Source organism: Berghia stephanieae, chromosome 1 (assembly GCF_034508935.2).
Source record: "Berghia stephanieae isolate SIO BIC M18660-M18661 chromosome 1, UCSD_Bste_1.3, whole genome shotgun sequence".
Classification (NCBI taxonomy): Eukaryota; Metazoa; Mollusca; class Gastropoda; order Nudibranchia; family Aeolidiidae; genus Berghia; species Berghia stephanieae.
In genome coordinates this window covers 44,412,106-44,420,800 of record NC_088360.1, presented here as the reverse complement: position 1 = coordinate 44,420,800, position 8,695 = coordinate 44,412,106, and positions in this window count along the sequence as shown.

Here is an 8,695-nt window from a genome sequence, read left to right as displayed (position 1 = left end):
AAAGTAGATAAGCTTTGATTGCCTCAGTAGTTGGGAGAATGTGATAAAATACCAATGTCTCCTTAATAGGAGTAACTTCGATTGGCTATTACTATTACTCATAAAGCCCATACTGCTCCAAGAACTTGAAACGAATAAGTATATAAAATACATCGTTTGATTAGAAATAAAAAATGAATTAAGAAGTGAGTAAATATTTTAAGGTATTTAATATTTTAAGATATAAGTGTACATTAAGTTGAGTGCATTGATAAGGCTCTATGCCTCTGTCTAAGGAGCTCAGATCCTCATTTCAGATTATTAAAAAAAAATCATGCCAATATATAATGCATCTGAAGTGGATTTTTGAAAAGCTTAAAATTCTTGGGGGGGGGGGGGTGTATTTATTTATTTATTTATTTATTTATTTGAACTGCCTTCTAGATTAAAGTAGGATCTCTGAAAGATTCAAGTCCCCTGTCCATGTGGATAAAAATGCTTTATTGTTAAGCAGTCTGTATGAATATAAATATGTGTGTGTGCAGGCGCAAATCAAAGCTTTTTTTTGTTTGTTTGGGGGTTTTTTGGGTTTTTTGTTTTGTTTTTGTTTGTTTGGTTTGTTTTTTTTTAAACACTTCCCATAACAAATTTGTTTGATATTATTGTAAACCTCAAGACATATTTCTGAGAATCAAATTTTGAATCATATGATTCCAACAGCATGACAAATCAATTCAGATTTCTTTGCTCTGTTAAGTAATGCTTGATAAAAAAAAAAACCCAATTACTTAGTAGAAGATGAAGAAGTGGATAAATTTGTTTTTAATTGTAAAATGAAGTTGCTGATTTTTATGCGAAGCGAAATATTTTCTTGGTTGGTTATTAGTATTAGATGTATACCTCTGTATTTATTATATTTCAATAGAAATGGCAACATTTTTGCTGACGTAATGTATTTATTTGAATATATGACATTTATTTTTTTTTTAATAGGTTCTAAATTTATTTACTCTTTGGTTCAGTTCTATCGCCTGAAACTAATTTTTTGTCTCATGCATTTATGTTTAAGTAGTCACCATTATGTTTTCATTTGTCAACCACAACATTTTGTTCTCATTAAATTACATTTCACTATAACATTTAAACCTATTATCTGTCATCTGCATTTTTTGCCAAATTGAGACCTAAAGTTTGCCAAAATTTGCCAAAAAAAAACCCCAAAATTTGCCAAGAAATTTGCCAAAAAGACCAAAATTTCCTAAAAAAATTTGCCGCACTTTGGGTCCTTATTTGAAGATTTTTTTACGAAACGATCCATGACTGAAGTTGGAAGTGTAAGTGACTCGATTTATTTGACTTGAGAAATGAAATGACTGTGAATCGCGTTGTTACAAAGATTTTAAAGGATCATTATCCGTAGAGAGTAACTTCCCTTGGTTTGGGCCCAGGCAAAGCTGCAACATTTCTCAAGTTTCACACTTTTTTTTTGTCATTTTGTTTTCGCTTCTTTTTTTCCCCAAAATTTGCCACGCGATTTGCCAATTTTCCCAAAATTTGCCACGATTTGCCAATTTTGGGAAATTTGCCAAAATTTGCAGATCGCCCTGATATTTGCGGCCGCAAAAAAATGCAGATGACAGCTATTATTAATTTCTTTAAGAAATGACCCTAGTTTAAAGACTCCATTGATACCCAACTTTTCATATCTTCAAGTATTTTCAGGTTGATTTTTTTTAAAATCACAAGTAAGATGAAAATCTGAAAAGTGTGTATGAAACACTACTCGAGGCAGGATACTTTTTTGTGGATTCTTTTTTCTGCTTTGACTGGCTCTGTTATGTACACACGTTTTAGATATTTATCTAATACTAGTGCCTGCTCCCTAATTTCTCACTACTAAATCTCAAGAGAACTGTGCATGTCTCAAGTTAACTCAATTTGATTGAATGAACTTTGACCTCAGGCTTTTCTCCTGTTGATAAGTCGTTTCCTTGCTATTCAAATGGTGCAATAATTTGTTGTTGATTTTTTAATCAAGAAAAGCATTTTGTATGATACAAAATTAAAATGATAAATGCTTCTTCAAGTGAATCTTTATAAATCCTACTGTTTTTATTTATTTATTTTTTTTTTTTTTGCTTATCTTTTATTAAAGTTTTTTGGGGTTCTTAATGGTTTCTTTTTTTTTATGTATTAAAAGAATATACACAGACATTTTAAAAAGAATTTACGCATTTTTAAACAGAATTTACGCAGGAAAATAACTTCTTTATCTTCTTTACAAGAAAATTATAAGATTAGTTAAAGAATAATCATCTGCTTATAGAGAAGTATAGAATTTATTTATGTTCATTAAATGAATATTAAGTAAAGTTGTTTGGGTTTTTTTTTTTGTTTTTTTCTCTAGCTTAAAAGTGTTTTATGTGCTGTAAAACTTAGGGGAAAATGATATCTAAATCCAGGTTTTCTGGCATTCAAAGTCATAAATAACTGCTAAATGACAGTTGAATAAAATATAAGGGATTTTTTTTCCTTCTAACAATGATTAGTAGCTGCAAGATAAAAAAAACAATGAAATTCTTCGGGTTTTCTTGTTAATAATCTGCATGAAAGATTATGTGTATGCTCATTTTTTGTTCTTCTTGGTATTTACTGAATATGTTATCATTACATATGAAAAAATATTTTTAAAATTTTTGCTAAGGTAAAAGGAGAAGCTTTAGAATAAAGACGTTTTACAGTCTTAATGTAATACTCTACTGGTGAGATGTGGTATGTTAAATGTCCATCCATGCACTTCAATAGATTATAAAACTATTTCCAAGTGAATTTTTTTTTTTTATTTTAAGATAAGAGTCGACTAAAATATGTTAGTGGTTTTATTGGTGACAGGATTTATGATAGATTGAATGAAAACAGCCATTGGTGCCTGAGTGAAATATATCAAGAGGAAAAATGTTGACTAAACAGAAAAAAAGAGAGATTTTTTCCCCCAAAGCCGAAATATTTTTCACCAAATTATCCTGTGTCCTTGAAAAATAAAATGAATGGTTTTGTTTTGTTTTTGTATTTTGCTTTTTTTCATTTTTGTTTCTTTTTGTATTCAGCAATCCATCACCCGTTTTGTGCTTTTAAAAAATAATTTAAAATGAGCTCTTATATAACGTAACATCCACCAATCATGGTCAAAGCGCTTTACAAGGGATCCCTTAACAACAGCAACACTAAATATGTAGAACGGGACATGATGCCTGTTAATGGCCAGTTACTCATTTTACACCTGAGTATGGTGAGAGAATGTAAGTAATGAGCCTTTTCCAAGGACTCATCTATGCGCTGAGCGAGGCTCGAACCCAAGACCTACTGATCTGAAAGTGAGTGCCATACCACAAGACCACATAGCCGCACTTATCTACCTCGTACTTTCTGAATGATAAAAGTTTTTACTTCACTTAATGCCTTTCTTAGTTATTTTTTTCTTTGGTCTGAGTGTGTATGTATGTTGCTTGTCTGTGTGTGTCTATGATGGAGGTGTGGGTTTTAAATATTTATGACGCGCCTCAATATAGGAATGGAACCATACATAAAATCCATCAGTGTTAAATTGGACCTTTGCATGAGATCAGCTGATTGCCGTTAAAGCAGGACATTGTCCAGGATCATTACCTTAGTATTGTAGGATGACTACCCATTCCACAACGTCGAGAAAGGAACCATTGACCTAACTTCGTACACAAAGAAACCTACTGCTGCTGAGTGGCCTTCCCGACCTCCCATTGGGAGGTACTTGCTGTGTCTTTTATCTTTGTCTTGGAATGAGATTACTTAGTTATGTCCTGACCCTGGCCAGAGTCATTGGCTGGGACTGGGAGGGAAACAGTCGAATGTATAGTAATAGTTTTGGGAGATATTTATTTCCTTGTAAATCTTCTCTGTGTTATGTACTATTACTATTACTTCTATATTTTTAACTTATGATTTGTAAACATCTGAGTGGAATCCTCTTAGTGGAATCTTGTGCTGGTGTATGGGTGAAACTTTTAGGTTATGTCAAACTACACTTTGGGTGGGGTTCCTGACCGCCCATAGTGGGCAGGGAGGCACTTGCCGTGTCTTCTATCCCTCTTTATCTTCTTTCCAACATGCTTTCTGTCTTTGTTTTGGGATGAAATTACTTGGTTTTGTCCTGGCACTAGCCGGGTACCCTAGCTGGGAGGGAAACAGTCAAATGTATGGTTAGTTTTGGGAGATGATATTTTTTTCCTTGTAAATCATCTTTCTGTTATGCACTGTATTGTTTTATTTACATATTATATATGATTTGTAAACATTTGAGTGTATTCCTCTTATTGGGGACCTGTGCTTGTGTCTGAATGAGACTTTATGGTGATCTCAAACGAAGTAGGTGAAAGTGTGCTCTTGGAATCTACACGTTTCCTATTTGAATCAATTACCCTTTGTCTTACATTTTCTTGTGTGCTTTAATTGTAATTCTAGAACAGTTTACTATTCCATTTTCTTCCTTTTTACTGGCGCTTGTATGACCTTAATGTGTTGCAAGCGTTGTAAAACCCTTAAAAACAAATCAAACTACACTCCAACATGGTTTCCTAGAACGACTCGGGACATGCAAAAACGGTCGAGGAAACCGTGCCTTGTGAAAACTTGATGGGGAAGGAGTGGGAGGGGGGGGGGGGGGGGGGGGGGCAGCAATACAGACTTGGCAAGGCACCCAAAAGATACCTCGTTCGAATATCCATCATGTTATGCGGCCTTCAGCAGGCCACCTCTCTCCAGCTCAATTTGCGCTGTGGCTGACACCTGGGTTATTTCAGTCTTCCCTTGGAATAGACCCCAAGGCAAAATTCCGTTTGGTGTGTGGAGGTGACACTGGTTGGGATCTCTTGATGAGATTGAAACAAGCCAAAAGTACAATAAGTCCTTCACTTTTTTTATTGAGTCCAGGTTGAGGCATTGGATATTTCCCAGTTTTAATAGTTAACATCCATTATATTATCCTATCCTAGACGGACAGAAAAGGGAATTTACGTCTTGTAACTAACCAAACATTTGAAACAGGGTATTTTCTTTTCTACCTTATCTGGGAAGAGAACCTTAGATGCCTGAATGGGATCTTTTGACCACCCACGGTGAGCATGGAGTTCACTCTTACCGTCTTCTATCCCCTTAAATCTGTTGTCCTTTACAATCTCTCTCTCTCTCTCTCTCTCTCTCTCTCTCTCTCTCTCTCTCTCTCTCTCTCTCTCTCTCTCTCTCTCTCTCTCTATCACAACGATCATTTACTTGATTTACTGTCGTAGGCAACTATTTGCAAATCATGGTGCGTGGTATTGAAAATTAGAACGAATGGCGAAGTGTTAAGAATACGTAGAGAGATTTTTTTTTTTTTTATGAAACGGCGATGGAGTGTGTTAGTGCTAGACACATCTGCAGTGTAGATACACACGATTAACACATACTTGAGTGTCAATGTCACAGTAAATCATCAGTGGATGAAATCACTGAGCGCATAAAAAATCCTTTAATTGATTAAACAATTTTACGTTGGCTGGGTGAAATTAGTTTGAGGAAACCCTGTTCGAGGAAGGTACGGAATGATAACAAAGAATAAGAATAAGTTTGAGGAAACCGTGCTGGAATCTAAGTACACTGATAGTGTGCTTTTGGAATCTACAACTGTTACCTATTGGAAACTTTCCCCTTTGTCTTACTTTTTTCTTCAAGTCCTTTGAATTGTACATCTAGAATGTTTTTTACTTTCAAATTTTCTTCCTTTTTACTGATATGACCTAAATGTGCTGCAAGCGCAATAAAACCCTTAAAAACAAAAACAAGCCTACTGCTGCAGTCTCTTCTGGCCCATCATTTCTATTTCATATTTCAACTTTTGTTGTTTTTTTTTTGTTTTTTTATTTTTTTGTTTTTTGTTTATTTGTCTTTGGTCCTTTTTCTGATCAAACCATTTTTTCTTCCTAGCACTGGTTGGGATCTCTTGATGAGATTGAAACAAGCCAAAAGTACAATAAGTCCTTCACTTTTTTTATTGAGTCCAGGTTGAGGCATTGGATATTTCCCAGTTTTAATAGTTAACATCCATTATATTATCCTATCCTAGACGGACAGAAAAGGGAATTTACGTCTTGTAACTAACCAAACATTTGAAACAGGGTATTTTCTTTTCTACCTTATCTGGGAAGAGAACCTTAGATGCCTGAATGGGATCTTTTGACCACCCACGGTGAGCATGGAGTTCACTCTTACCGTCTTCTATCCCCTTAAATCTGTTTTCCTTTACAATCTCTCTCTCTCTCTCTCTCTCTCTCTCTCTCTCTCTCTCTCTCTCTCTCTCTCTCTCTCTCTCTCTGTGTGTGTGTGTGGGTGAGATTACTTGTTTATGTCATGGCTCTGGCCAGAGTTCTCGACTGAGTAAAAAGAAAAAAAGTAGTCCTTCAGAGCTATTAGGCCCATGAAGCTAGAGTTTATCCCGGTTTCTATAGCTTGAAATGGACTAGCAATTGCTTGCAACCCTTTGGATAGGATGCTAGTGTATCATAAACAACTTTGTAACAGGTCCATCTGCCCATTCACTTGGGTTGACAGCGGGTCAGAACAAAATCTGAAGTGCACCAATCTCAGTCCCTTTGCATGTGAAGCGAGTGCTCCATCAACTGTGCTATCGGGACCCCATCTTGAAACAATAAAATGTACAGTTTGATGAAAGATTGCTGTCCTCTTTTGTAATACTTTTTCCATACAGAAATATTTTATTATCCCATCATCCTTTTTACTAATGCTGAGATGACCTAAAAGTGTTGCAAGTGTTGTTAAACCCTTAAAAACAAGCAAACAAACCTCAGACGTCTTGAATACCAGTCAGGAATCCCTAATTTTTTACGTGTTAATTTATGTAGATTCTTTTTTCTCTCCTTTCTTTCCAAAGAAATTAAAAACAATGTTGGAACCACAAGGGAACCAAACTAGCTTATATACGCTGAACAGTGTGAAGCTACCAACTGACACAGGCATTGCACAAGTGACACTGAATCCTCAATCTGCCTTCCTCCACCATCTCCCCCCCCCCCCCTCGTTCTCTCTCTCTTTTATACCACCAACCTGGCTTTTCGCTAACTTATAAGGGAACTGGAACTATATTAAAACCAAGATTACAGGCATGTCTACCTTCCTTAAATTTCCACTCTAGTCGTATGATACGTGCCTTCAGATCAGAAGGTCCAGGGTTCGAGACCAGCTCTGAGTGGCACAAAGTTGAGTCCTTGGTAAAGACTCTTTACTCGCATTCTCACAGCTTACTCAGATATAAAATGAGTATCTGGCCGTTAACAGTGTTGTCAAAAAAAATGTAATATCACCTAACAGGTATCAAGTCTCGTCCTATATGTTAAGTGTTGCTGTTGGCTCAGGGCCCCTTGTAAAGCACGTTTAGTGGATATTGCACTAAATAAATGCTCTAGTTTTGTTCATTTTAGAATATAAATGAACAGACCCATTTATAAATATAAATGTATTTATTTAATATCATCATGTCATCAAACTCACAGTTACAAGGTGATCATTATTATCATTTTCAAATCTTTCAGAAAAATTAGAGATGATGGTTTTCAACTCACAGACATTTCCAACCTGACTCACAGAGCAGCTTGACTGATATTTAAATGTCTAATATACAAATTAGAATTAGAAATGAGTTTTTGCAACAATTTCATTTCATACAAGTAATAATTAAAGGTAACTTAAGATTTTTAAAATATTTCACAATGATGAGTTGTAAATGAAATAACAAATTGTTTGAATGGTAGAAATTTGACAAACGTTTTCCTCTAAAGTACAAAAAGCACTAAAAAATAATGAAAAGGAATAGAGGCTTCAATTTAATCTACACAGATCAGCAATGTGAACGTTTCGAGTTTCCCATTTGTTTTGTTTTGTTTTTTGTTTTTAAGGGTTTTACGGCGCTTGCAACACATTTAGGTTATTTCAGCGCCAGTAAAAAGGAAGAAAATGGGATAGTAAAAAGTTCTAGAATTACAATTAAAGCACACAAGAAAAAGGAAGACATAGGGGAACTGGGGACAAATAGGGATCAGATGTAGATTCCAAGAGCACACCACCAATGTACATAGTTTGAGATCACCTCCAAGTCTCATCCGGACACAAGCACAAAATCCAACCAAGAGGAATACACTCAAATGCTTACATTATACATTGAAAATAACAAATATAATAATATATAACAGAGAGATGATTTACAAGGAAAAAAAATATCATCTCCCAACACAATAACTATGCATTTGACTGTTTCCCTCCCAGCTAGGACCCCGGCCAGGGCCAGGACAAAACCAAGTAATCTCATTCCAAGACAAAGACAGAAAGCATGTTGGAAAACAGTTATAAGGGGATAAAAGACACAGTATGTACCCCCCTGCCCACTATGGGAGGTAGGAACCCCACCCAGTAGTTTCCCATTTGCCAACAAAACAATGAATGAGACGCTCAAGACAAATGACAGATGAGAGGATAGTATTGTTAAGACGTCTAAAACACTCACATCGTGTATTCATAAGTTAAATTGAAGCTTTTATTCCATTTTATTATTGTTATTTGTTTCTCCCAGCTTCAAGCAGCAACGTTTATAATTTAAATAAAGCAATGGACGTTGACCTATTTTACAATAATA